Source organism: Citrus sinensis, chromosome 5, assembly GCF_022201045.2.
Source record: "Citrus sinensis cultivar Valencia sweet orange chromosome 5, DVS_A1.0, whole genome shotgun sequence".
In the NCBI taxonomy this organism is placed as follows: domain Eukaryota; kingdom Viridiplantae; phylum Streptophyta; class Magnoliopsida; order Sapindales; family Rutaceae; genus Citrus; species Citrus sinensis.
The window spans coordinates 3,061,083-3,074,952 of NC_068560.1; the positions used below are offsets into that span (position 1 = coordinate 3,061,083).

At 31.2% G+C, this 13,870-nt stretch overlaps 1 long non-coding RNA gene across 4 annotated transcripts; it reads left to right on the top strand.

The window, feature by feature from the left end:
* Nucleotides 1-5,809: 5,809 nt before the first annotated feature.
* Nucleotides 5,810-9,811, top strand: LOC112499218 (uncharacterized). 4 transcript variants are annotated; one of them, XR_008055223.1, is made up of 3 exons: nucleotides 5,840-6,270; nucleotides 7,253-7,335; nucleotides 9,368-9,811. It is a non-coding gene; the product is annotated as an uncharacterized LOC112499218 (long non-coding RNA). The 4 variants fall into 4 exon arrangements; XR_008055222.1 differs by having other exon boundaries at nucleotides 7,256-7,335; XR_008055221.1 differs by lacking the exon at nucleotides 7,253-7,335 and having other exon boundaries at nucleotides 5,810-6,270.
* Nucleotides 9,812-13,870: the final 4,059 nt, after the last annotated feature.

Consider the following 13,870-nt stretch of genomic DNA (forward strand, 5'->3'; position numbering starts at 1 on the left):
ATCTGTTAGTCATAGTACTTTTTTCTTAAACGTTAAAAAGGTTAGATTATATGGATTACTTTTTATAAATAAATGGGTAATTTATCGTTAGCCCCCAATTGTTTCGACATTTAGCACCGTGCATCCACATCTTTTGACTATGTGCACCGCATCCCCATTTCCGTCAATCTACCATTAGTTTAACAGAAAAAATGGATAAAATGATAATTTTGTATTAGATTAAAATAATATATAAAAAATTTGAGAAAAAACTCCTTTTTCATTCGTTCCTTTTTTTTTTCTATGTTCTGTTTCTCTTTTCTTTTTTTCTTCTCTTCCTCTTTCTTCTTTCCGTCTTTATTCCTTTGTTCTTCTTCTTCTTTTTTTCTTCTTATTCTCCTTCTCCTTCTCCTTTTTCTTCTTATTCTCCTTCTCCTTCTCCTTTTTCTTCTTCTTGTCTTTCACTACTGCTGCTGTCGGAGTGATCCGCCACCGACTTGAATTGACAACAACAAAATGGTACGCGCTGCGTGATTTGCCACTGCTTGAAACCACCGCCTCTATTGCTACATGAAATCGCCGACGCCACCACTTGAAGCCGTTGCTGTCTCTGCTGCCTCTATAATTTGATTTAGGGTTTGAAATCTTTAGTTTTAGGATTTTTTATTCTTGGATTCCTTTTTGTTAAATTTTCTTAGTTTGGGTCTTTTGTAATATAATTTTACAGTGAAATTTACAGTAGGTGTTTGGTATAATTAGATTAGTTTTCTTTATTATTGGAATTTTTCTACAATGTGATGATGTTTATGTGTTTGATTTTCTTCTTTCCTATTGGAATCATGCTTTGTCTCTAATTTTGATGTTTACGGGTTTTACAATTTTGTTATGATGTTGAAAAAAATCGTTTCAATTTAATTTTAAAAATATAAAATTAAATATTGTTATAATAAATCTATATTTCTAGATGTAAATTTTATGAGTTTTTAGGGGTATTTCGGTACTTATATATCAATTAAATTCAAAACAGGGGTAGTATAATCTTTTAGGTTAATAGCAGCCTGAACGGTTAGAATTAACCGATTTTTTGACGGAAATGGGGGTGTAGTGCACATGGTTGAAAGATGTGGTGCGCGGTACTAAATGTCGAAACAATTGGGGACTGACGATAAATTACCCTAAATAAAATTGACTAATGAATTTCATTACAATTTACACACAAACACATTTTTTTTAATCTTATATTACTCTATTATAATTACATTACTCTTATTGACATAAATTTCTTAACGCATTATTATTGATTTTCATAATTTATATGTAGATGAAAATTACGCAAATAATCTCCAGGCACGTTAATGTTTACAATTTAGACAAATAATCTTCAGATACATTAACGCATTATTATTGATTTTTGTAATTGTTATATATGATTTCCCTGAATGTTAATGTTCCAATGTTTACAATTTGCAGTTTGGCTGCTGAAAGTGTGGAACTACAGTTCTTGAACACGGATGGGGTGAGAGTTAAAATAAAATGATTAAGTAATAGCCCAAAGGCTAGGGTTATAGAAAAGAGACTTTGTCTGCTTTAATAGAGAAGTGGTGGTGGTTCATTAATACACTTTATCCATTGTAGTGATTTCCATCGAAGGTTGTGGTGGGTGATTTGTATAAAGTAGTAATCATAGTTTATACTATCTTAATTTAATCATTAGTACGCCTTTTTTTTTTTCTTTTTGAATATTGTAAGTATTTCGATCAGAATTGTTTGAAATTAACTTTTTACTTGATATTAAAAAAATTAAAGATCTAGCCCTGTCCAAGTGAATTTATATTAAAAAGCTATGCATGCATTTAAGTTAGTGCGGGACGGCGGGAGTCCGCTAGCTGAAGCCTATGTAAGATCAACGTTATATTTCACAGCTAATCATGTTGCCTATGAAATTTAAAGAGGTATTAGTGTTGGAAAATATATGGTAGTGGTTACAAAACTTTTTTGAGTTTTGTATTGAAGGAACAAAATTACTGATGTCACTCTGTGTTTCATCATGTTAAATGGACTGAACTGCTATAAGATCAGGCCAAATTAAAATGTTTAAACTCATTTATAAGGCTTGTGAAAACAAAAAACCAAAAAAAGAAAAAGAAAAAAAGAAGGCTTTCTAGCATTTCCAGAGTAATTAAAAAGTCGAAAGTTTCTTCCCAATTTAAACAACCTCACATTAATCACCACTTTTGCTAATATTCAATACCGACTTACCGTTCTCCGATAGTAGGAAATATGGTTTATCCATGCATAATTGACTGCATGAAAGTAAAAAATTAATTAGGATTTTATATTGTAAGAAATTGATTATTTTTCTGAAGGTAGCCTTTTCTTTTTCTTTTCCATCGAACGGGTGTGATTTGTCAAAGTAACATTACTCATTTTCCACTATAGCGTATGAGACTGCCAAAGTTGATGAGTTTCATAACTAATTGACAAGTCATAATAAATCATCATAAATAAAATATAATTTAGTTATGAGAAGAAACTCATTTTTTTTTTGGCAGGAGAAGAAGCTCATCTTTCCTTGACTCTAGGTTTAGTTATGAGCATTTCTTTTGCAGTATGCATGAATAAAATAAATTTTGTCATAAGAAGAAGCTCATTGTTTTTTGGCAGAAGAAGAAGTTTATAGTCCTGAGCAGGTCGGTTTTGTCAGAAGAAGAACGGTTGCATTCCGAAATCAACATGACGCAAATAAGCTGCCCCTGCCATCGTCACCTTCATCGACAGCACTTTGATCATTCAAGGTACATACTTACACATTTCTTACATTTTCAGTTGTTATGAGCTAAATTTTCACTACGTACACTTCTTACTTTTATTCATATGAAGGTTAATTAACTTTGTCATCTTTTTTGGCATTTCTTACTTGACTATAAGCTTAGTTATGAGCATTCTGTGATCTAGAGAGTAAAGGCTAGAACTTGATGGTTCCATGTTAGACTATTGTGTGAGGTTTGTCCATGCATTAATAATTGATAACAGCGAAAGAAAGTTAAATTTTAGAAGATCATTACTTTTTTAAACCCACGTGCACTAAGCGTATTGGTCTTGGTCTTTTTCTCTTATATAGGAAGCTTTCCTCTTGATTGTTAAAATTTGGGAGCATTGTTTCTTGTTTATATTTATTTGCTAAGGTAGTGAGCAGTGGCAATTATTTCTAAAATTTTGAGCGTACCTCACCAAATTTTGCCTAGTATTTTTGTTCAAATATACATAACCGTACTTGATAAGTGTATTCACAGCCATTCGAGCTAAGCTACTCCTAAGGCACATGTGCAACAAGTTAAAAATATAACATTACTTACTTATTCATAAATAAATTTTGATGGTTTTACAGTGATGACAATTTGATTTCCTCAATTTCATACCCAGAGATTTTTGGATGTCTCATCCCAACCTTGGTTGCCGTTATGGGTGCGAATGTACAAGTCACAGCTAAGCCATTGATGGAAAATCATAAGGTAAGCTTGTGTGTTTCTCTGGTGGCCATAATCGTTCACTACATTGCATTTGCTGCCGATAACATGTCTCAACGTTATCAAGCAAATTCTTCGCAGCTATGGGGCTTTATCGCTGTTATCTTTGGATCTCTTTCAGTAGTGTCGTTGGTCTCCACATTTTTCACACAGTCAATTGCTAAAATCATTTGCTATATTGCATTGAGTTGCACTGCTATTATATTGGTGGTGTACCAATATGGCAGAAAGCTTATGGCTGCTTGTCATTGGCTTTACCACAAAATTTTGAGGCCACTTTTCAGCAAGATCTCGAATTGGTTCCAAGCTCATTATTACAACTTCTCTTCGATAGAATAGCAGCAAAGGCCGGCAGTGTAATTGAAGAAGTTTAACGTTCGTTTTAAAATTTCATCCAAGACTTTTTGCTGATAGATTCCACTTATGTTTCCAAACTTTTTTCATTCATATCGGATTCTTAAATGGTTTGTTTTATTGTTATTATAAAACATAAATATATGTATCGTTTTGTATTTTCTCGAAAAATTAGAGAATTGATATCAGCTACTAAGGGAAAGCAGTAGATTACTTAGGTCACAAGAAAACTCTAGATCACAAGAAAACTCCACATATTTATTGTATGTGTTTAGGATAAGGGCTGCGTTGTGCCGTGAACACTAGCTCCAAGGATACCAATGGATGGAAATTAAAATAAAAAAATTAAGAATGAAAAATGTGAAATATATGTTTTGATGTGAATAAAAAATTAATAATAAAATATTTTTTTTACATTTTATATTGTTTTATAAACATTTTCTTATCATAAATATGGCAATCCTAAGTTACGTTTAACGTAACGTACAATCTGGAAAATCTTGTCCGTTCAAAGTGCTAAAATCTAATCTAGCGGCTGATGTTTAATTTGTCCAAAAGCTGTAAAGGACGGGAAACCGGCTGAATTGGTTTGCCCATTTGACAGTCTTTTGTACCTCTCCACTAAGCTTTTCTTGCTCTTTTGTTGCCTTCTGTAGTATCTTTTCCTGCTCTTTAACGAAAAAAAAGGTATCTCAAATCCAAGAAGAACTCATCGTTCTTTATACCCCAATCAAGATCATCACCAAGAATTGGACTTTCCCTACTCTTTTCCTTTGAAGCACTCTTTGGAGAACATAAAAAACAACCCTTTCTCTACGGTGGAGACGGCGGAGAAGAAGGCGAATGCATCCATGAACTCGGAGAACTCAACGACGAAGAAAATGAGTTGGATTTCGACTTCAACTTCGATTTCGAGGAAACAGCGACAATAGGAACAGAAGCAAAAAACGGACCCACATCTAGAATTTTCTTTAAAATCAATTTTTTAATTTGAGTTTTATTTGGACTCAAAGAAAATGGCAAGGGAGGAGAAGAATCACAACTAGAAACTGATGTTGCAGTCTCCAAGCCTGATTTCCCATCTGGGTTTTATTTGGAATAAAAAAAACTCTGACTTTGAAGTTGGATTTGAATGATGATAATGAAGAGATTGTGTGTGTTTTTTCAGTGTGATGATGATAATGATTATCATTGATGTGGGTTTTGGGTTTGGCAATAGCCGGGAAAGATTTAAGCCTGCAAAATCGGGATTCTAACTTAATGGGAAGGACTGAGTCGTCGGAGAAACCAGAAAAGTTGATGGCAGAGACAACTGCCTGTAGAATGGTGTCTCATGCGTTGACTTTTTTTGGTGATTGGCTTCCAACCGCTTAAATCAATTCTATTTTATTATTGTTATGTTTACCTGGCATATAATTATTGGTCAACTAGTCATATCATCGCTGTATGTTAGGTTAAATGTAACTTAGAGAGGTCCTCATAAATACATGAAGTGGCAAAAAATATAAGAAAAATATGTTATTATTAATATTTTATTTATATAAAAATATATTTTTATTTTTAATAATTAATATTTTATTTAAATTTTTATTCATATGATTTATTTAATTTATAATAAGTATTAATAAAAATATATTTGAAAATAAGAATAATATTGTGAAATTTTACTATTGGGATTATTATTTATTATGAAAATAATAGGAAGTAAGTGAATTTTAGTAGTAGGAAATTGGCAATCCCCAAAAGAAAATTTTGACATTTAGTATTTGATAATTTTTAAGGACAGTTAAATAGGCTGAGTTAAATTCTGACAGTAAAAATATTCATTTTATATCACTTTAAAAAAGAAATGTTTATTATGCCAATAAAATTGGAACAGGATTGATGACATTTATTAATGTAAAAAACATTTGACTATATTAACTAACTTAACTAATTATATATCGAAAGCTTTTTTTGTTTGGGATAAAATTATATATAGAAAGCTAAAACTGAAGAAAATGGTGAAGAATAAATAATATTTTAAAATTTCGTAGTACTTGAAATTCGAAAAAGTTACAAAAAAAAAACAGCGAAATTCTTTAGCTCTCGGCCCCACGCCTTCGTCCGCGCCCCCCGCCGGGGGGGGGGGGTGGTGGTGTGAAAAAAGGAAAAGGAGAAAGCTTTCTCTCTCACAATCATTTGAAATTCTACGATCTCAGTTTCAATGAAGACGAACAGTTTTGGTTTAAATCTCGTTATTCATCATGAATTTTCAGGTTTATTTTCAATTAATCTCACCAAATTTGATGGATTTGTTCCCTAATTCGTGAATTTCGGCTCTCACTCTCTGACTCCCATTGGATCGAAGAAGCTTTCGCTTTCATTTGAAATTTTTTTATCTCGATCGGTTTCGATACAAATGAAGAGGGTTGGTTTTAATCTCGCTTTTATTCAAGAATTTCATGTTTGTATCCGATTAATCTCACCAAAGTTGATCTGTTTTTCCTCTAATTTATTGTTAGGCGTCTAATTTATGTCTCTTAATTTAAAAAATTAGGGTTTGAGCCTTGATTATTTTGATTATTAATCTTGTAGCCTTTGGATACTGTCAAAGAGAGTGTATTAGCTTTAATGGTTTCTGTTTACTAAGCAATACAAGATTTGAGTTCTAAAATGGTCAACTTTATGTTTGGTTGAAACTAGATGGGTTCTGTTTGTTAAGATTATATGTTGAGTCAGATTGCTGTGTAAGCTGCTGAATCAGATTGCCCTGCAAGCAGAGTGCTTAGTCAATTGCCAAACTGGCATGCTGTTATGCAAAGTGATATTAGCTTTTTAAGTTTGTTAAATTCCCGCCAAGAATTTGTTGCAATTAGTTAGTTTCCAGCTCATGCTTTGCATGCTGGAGAAGGGTCCAGACTATGCTATAAATACCTCTGTAACATTTAGATTGTTTTTGAGCTTAATAAGAATCATTTTTCAGTTTCTAGATTTCTCTCCCGTTAAACATTTTCCTTTACTTTCTTGTTAACCAAACAGAACAAAATATTTTAACTCTGTTTACTAACTTATCTGTATTATCATCTTTATTAATTCTTTAAGCTGTATTAGGGTATTAGAAACAGAGCTAGGAAAGAAATCAGTACATGCATTCATTATTGCAAGCAAATTAGTAACATTTCAGGTATGTTGACAGAATAATCACCACCCAGTTTATAGTACATACATTTATATCACACTATACTTTAATGAACGAACATTTTCTTCTTCTAAATTTCGAATATTTGGTCCCAGAATGGAGAACAAATAGTGCAAGAAGGTGTATTAATTGCATTGGTATTCTATAAAATATGCTTTGATTAGAAGTTATTTGTTAGAGAAACCCGTCTGACAGGATGATTTTTTTGTAGTAGCTGCTCAGATGCAAACTTCCTTTTTTTTTTTCTCGGAAAAAAAAGGGGGAAGCAAAGTATATGTTAAATTAAAAGAAAAGGTATGTACAAAAGTGAACACTCTGTCACTCCTTATAATATCAGCTTCTGCATTTGAATTTTTTTTTTTTGGTGAAAATAATATTTCTAGATACATATAATGCTCTTGCCTGTCCATTCACCTAATATTTAACTAATGCTGAAGATTTAATTAATAGGCAAAAAGAAGGAGTCCGTCCCTGTATTGATTACCACAACAGATGTTGGTTATTGTGGATGACTTGCCGGGATTTTAAAATAGTCGCAACAAATATATAGATTTCTTGCCATTTAGATTTTTAGACTTTTAAGAATCAAATAAATAATTAATTAGCTGCAAGAAAATTGCTTTATCTGACTAAATTCATATTATTCTTGAATTCAAAAATTGTCATAAAAAATTTAAAATTTCTTTCTCCCTCTCTTACTCTCAGTCTTGCTCAATCCTTCGCCTCCCAGCAAATTTAGATGACTGTTTTAAATTAATCCATCAAAGTTGTTGTTTATGCACATGCACCATCTAGTTGTTATAGATTTTTGTAGATTCATATGAAGTGGAAGTGATTCAATTTTTTATCTGTTTTCATTATTGATGTGTAATTACTATTAGTATGATGATTGATTTGTGATTTTAACTTATGATTCAGTTCTTGATTTAGTTTGTACAAGTTTTAATTGGATCTATCTTCATGAGATTGTAATTCACATGAAATGACCTTTTTTTTGGGGGGGGGGGGATTTAGATTTGAATGCTATTTAAGTTTTTTGAAAAAGAATGATTTATAATTCAAGTCTGAATATTTTGGGCCATGATTTAAATGATTAATTTTATGTGTTAAGTGAAGTTGCAGAACCTAATTGTGATAGCTAAGTATTGGGGTGAGAGTTTGGATTAAATTATAAATTTAAGTTGTAATTTATTCATCAAGTGAAAATCATGCACCGGCAGATTTCGTCATTGAATTGGATAATTAGATAGGCATTTGGTGTTTACTTGTATATGTGAGTAGGGCTGTTCTCGGTGTGCTGAAGTTGTTGCCTTGGTGATGCAAGTTGAAACTAACATGTTGTTGACTTTTTGCATGTTAGAGTGGAATCAGAATTGCAATTAATTCATTAAGAGAAACTTACGACCCACCGGGTTTTTTCATTTAATTAGATAATTAGATCGGCATTCAATGTTTTCTTGGAAATGAGAGTAAGACTGTTCTCCATATGTTGAAGTTAGTTATGCAAGTCGAAACGAATCTGTTCAAGCCTGATGTTGAGTTTTGGCAAGTTAGAGTTGGGATTTCATTTCTTGAAATCTTGAATCAAAGCTGAGAATTGGGGTTGAAAGTAATTGCAGCTTTAGCCCGTTTGGACATAGGGTGATGGGACTGAGTGGCGGATGTGAAAGAAAAGGATGTCAACTTTGAGCTAGAGCTGAGTATCCATTTCACATTTTGGGTTGTAGTTAACCTCTATGTCTTGACTGTTTCCCACATGAGATAAAGCCCCCGACTTACATCCCACCCATGATATTTGAGTTTATCAAGTTACCATATCTTATACTTTTCCTGAAAAACAAGTATATGTGTTAAATCAGGGTGAAAAAATTATTTACTGAGTTGTTATGGGTGCAACTCATGTTTTGAAACATTTAAGATTTTTAGCCATTGTGTTACTATCCTGTAGTTTGTTTATGGTAAAAGAGACGGTCAAAAAAACATAGTATCTTAATCACTTATAATAATCCTAGAAGTGCACATGGTGTAAAGTTATTGTCAACTCATACTAGTGTGTGAAATTTAAAGAGGTCTTAGGGTTTTGTGAGTTTTGAATTCAAGAAACAAAATAATAATATAGTGCATAATATTTGAAAACTTTGCTTCATCATGTATCATGGATTGAATTGCTGTAAGATCCGTCCAAATTAAACTGTCTAAACTCATTTACAGGCGTGGGGGAACAAAGAAATTTTTTTTCTAGCAACTCCAGAGTCAATTAAAATTGGAAATTTTGTCCTAAAAGAACATTTTGTTGTATGATTAAAGAGAAATCTGTGATTTTCAGGTTGAAGGACAATAAAAGCCCAGATATGCATACTGCAGGTCAGGAGTGATACAGAGTTATAAACAGTGCCTATTATAATAGGGGTGCACTCGGAGCTCTTTTAGTTTATGATGTGACAAAATCAACTACATTTGAAAACGTGAGCCGGTGGCTGAAGGATCTGGGAGACCATGCAGACTCCAACATTGTGATCATGATGATAGGCAACAAGACTGATCTGAAACACCTCCCAACTTCTATGTCAATTTTTCAGTCTCTCAGTGGTTTATTGTTTAAACTTATTTTTATTTAATTTTTGTTAACCATGTTGTATTTGAATTATTCTCCTCAATTGTTGTTGAGATATCAGAATTATTTTGTTTTGGCAGTGTGCACTAGCCATGTTCCAGCTTACTCTGTTTTTTTCATATCCTCTATTACAAGGCAATGAAGTTGGCTTTTACATTTTCTTTTCTAATTTGTATATATTTTTTTTATAAAATAGGTATTTTCCTTGTGTGTTTGCAGAGATCTTGAACAGTTTATGTTTTTGTAACAATAGCTAGTATCTTTTACTATACAAATGTCGCCCTCAATTTTTTACATTTTATATGTATATACACACCGAGTTTTACACAGTTCTTTCAGCAAGTTTTTTCTAAGGTTATATTATTTCATTTGTTTCCACAAATGATTTTTTTTTCAAAAAAAGAATTAATTTGTTAACTTCCTAAAAACCCATCAAATTAAAAGAAATTATGTTAATTGTAATATTAATAAAGATATGTAGATTGCTTATTGGATGCCATGCTACAGAGCGCAATTTAGAAATTGAAATATTACAAAAGAACATAAATTTTGATGTGTGAATGAAATGATATTGGCGGTACTTAGAGATATATTAGAGATAATTTATGATAAGTCTTCCTCTAATCAGGTGTGAGGAAGACTTTATTCTTTTAAAACAATGAGCAAATTAAAAGAAAGAAAATGAATCCTAGTTTGCTAAAAGACAAAAAAATATTATATTAAAATATGCATTTTCATATTTTTTTAATTTTTTTCTTATATTAAAAAAATGAGAACTTCCTCATTAAAAAATTATTCAATTTATAATAAACTGAAAATTCATCTTGACTAAATTTCATTTTCCTTACATTTTCATTGCTACTAATCTCCCATCAAGAATTACAAAAAAAGGGTCCATCATTGTCTTTCTCACCAATGGATCGAGTCGTCGGTTATCTTTGACTCCTAGGGGCCTATTTGTTATTGAGGTACTGCTCCTGTAGAAAAAAGTAATAATTATGAAATAAAGATTAATAGTATGTAATAAATATAATTTTTACAAAATTAGTAAAAATATAATAAATTTTTTATCATACAAGTGTAAAATTAAATTAACTTTACTTATAAGTTATAATAACTAGTGTTTACTAAATACTTTAATGTTTTCCAAACTCAATCTCAAACAGGACCTAACTTAGATCTATTGCATACTTGTACTTGAAAGAAGTCAAATGCTACTACTATAGGCAAATAGGTTCGTTGCCTATCCCACTAAGATTTCTTCGTATGAAGAAATTTTAGAATACATCAAATGTAATTCAACCAACTAATGTATGTATGATATGTGTATTTTGATTTAATGTAACCACCGCTTATATGATAATTTTTTAAAATAAATGCACACATATCATAGTATAATTTATTTGTTATATGAATGACATGATAGTTCTGATGTATTCAAGAATTTCTCATGTCATATGATAAAACCGTAGGTCATAATGTGAAATTTAATTTTTTTTTAAAATAAAATTAAGTTGGCTCAATATAGGACTCACCAATAAAATTTTGAGGCCATTTTTAGTATTAAAAAAATAGAATTATATTGAAAATAAGAAGTTTAGAATTTGAATGTAGCTTACATAGGTAGGGGAAATTAAATTTTCATTAGAATTACTAATAAAATTTTAGTGGATTCTAATAATTACAGAAAACATGCTGGAGAAGGTTAATTTGGAAAGAGATCAAAACAGGTTATACGGAATAAAGAAATTGATTTTGAGAATGACTGATTTATAATTCGTGTCAGCGCGGATCCGTTGATCGGGCAAACGATTCTGTCATTGCATAAAGCGATAGTGGGTGGCAAACGTTAATCTGTCATTTACAAATTAATTGCAGAAATTTGGTCAATGGGGGGGGGGGGGGGGCAAACGTTTCTTGCTTATACAGTACTTGCATGCGAAGCTACGTCTAGAGCAGGAGTGGCGGTACTTGCCTTGCCGCCTCGAAATAATCCAAAAAAGTAAAAAAGTATATGGGAAGTTTAATGTATCATTTAAATTTTATGTCGGCCCTCTTACTTTAACATAATTTTGTAACAATATATAAAATTTTATGGTTTATCAATTATAGCTCCCTCTTTCGGTCACTTTAACTTTACAGATTTCTTGTTATATCCAGTCAAGTTTGTGGTTTCTTCATTATGGTCCCCATCAAACTAAAATCATGGTTCCACCATTGGTCCGGGGTACATGTACAACAAGTGAAAATAATATAAGAATGCTAGCCTTTTCATATGTAAAATTTGATGGCTTTGTACTAATGACAATTTCATTTTCTCAGTTTTGTACTAAAAAATTTCTGGATATCTCATGTTGCTGCTATTGTGGGTATGATAGTGTAAGACACAACTAAGCCGTTGATTGAGCTCATAGAGTAAGCTTGTGTATTTTTCTACTAGCCAAAATCTTCTACTACATTGCATTAGCAGCTGACAAACAAGTCTCAACGTAATCAAGCAATTTCTTCGCAATTTTGGGACCTTATTGCTGTTTTCTCTGGATCTCTTTCTGCAATCGCATTGGTCTCCACATTTTTCACACATTCAATTTATGAAATCATTTATACATTGCATAGATTTGCACTGCTATTGATTTGGGCTGCTCTTATCATTGTTGTGTGTAAGTGTGGCACCATGTTGATAGATGCTTGTCGTTGGGTTTACCATGAAAAATTGGAGGCCATTTTCTTTTTAGCAAAATCTCAAATTGGATTCAACCTAATAATAATAACATCTCTTCGACAAAGCTGCAGCAATGACCGACAGTTTAAGACATGATATACATACATACATACATACATATACATATATATGTATGTATGTATGTATATGTATGTATGTATGTATATATAGTAGTTTTCTAGTTTGGGATCTTAAAGTACGAGAAAAGTTTGGAAAAATTTTAAAATCGAGGGGTTTTAAAGGTTTAAAACTTAAAGCATTTAAACCGTACGGTTTATGCATTTTTCCGGACATTCCCGCACTCTAAAAATTTAGATTGGAACGTTTACATATATATATATATATATGTATATATATATATATATATATATATATATATATATATATATGTAAGGGGGATGTAAATAATTAATGAGAATGAAAAATTAATAGCAGTGATTTGGATTCATTTGCGGAATCTTTTCATTTTTATTTCAAAGGTTCTGTGACGTTGAAACGGGCCTGCAAAATGTGGTTTTAATTATGAATAATTTTCTTCAATCTAGCATAATGATTTGGCGATGTAGTTTCTTATGCCCTTACTTCTCAAGCACATGTATTTTTCATAGAAATGGCGTTTTGGATCAGTCTTGTAAATTTAAATTTAAATTTTAAGGCCACTATGTCAGAAAAAATATTATTCTATGTTGGAATAGTGTCAAAAGAATAAGGATAAGAGTGCTGTTTGAAAAAATTAAATTAGGAGAGAATTCATAAATAATTGGACATGACAGTTTGTCCCTTAAAAGTAATAAATTATGTGTAAATAGCGATGTTAAAAAAGTAAATTCTTAATCATGAAGAAATCAAAGAGAGTATATGTCCAAAACTCCAAATAGAGATGTTGAAAAATCAAGTTCTTCATCAAGAAGAAAATTAAATAAGTAAATTAAACTCGAAATAATATTGTTAATAATAATAATTTGTTATTGATCAAATCTAACAGATTCATTTTCTTTAAAACAATAAGCAGAAATTAAATTTCTTTGTCCCCATCTATTTGAGAGGAATCATAGCAAAGATGAAATAAAGACAATAAATCATTAAGAGTTACTATCTTAATCTTTGCTAATCAAATAAAAGTTTGATTGTGAATGAATATTAAAATTGTTTGAGTCAATCTTTGTAAAACAATCAAATTTTCATTAATTATAATTGCAATATTTCCCTTTTTTATATTTACAATTTTTGTGTAAATTAAATCTTTGTGCCCATTAATAAAAGAAAAAAGAAATTTATCTTTGCTTATTGTTCTCAAAAATTTTGGACCGTCCATAATTATCAAACCACTTTAGAAGCATTACACACACAACTGGGTCCAGTTTTTTCTTTAAGGAAAAAGAAAGAAAAAGTGAATGACTGATTAGATCAGAAAGAAGGGTTCAAAGTATTCTAAAAGAAATCCTTTTTCTTTTTAACCTTTCTGCCAAAGAAAGTGTCACCATTTTTTTCCG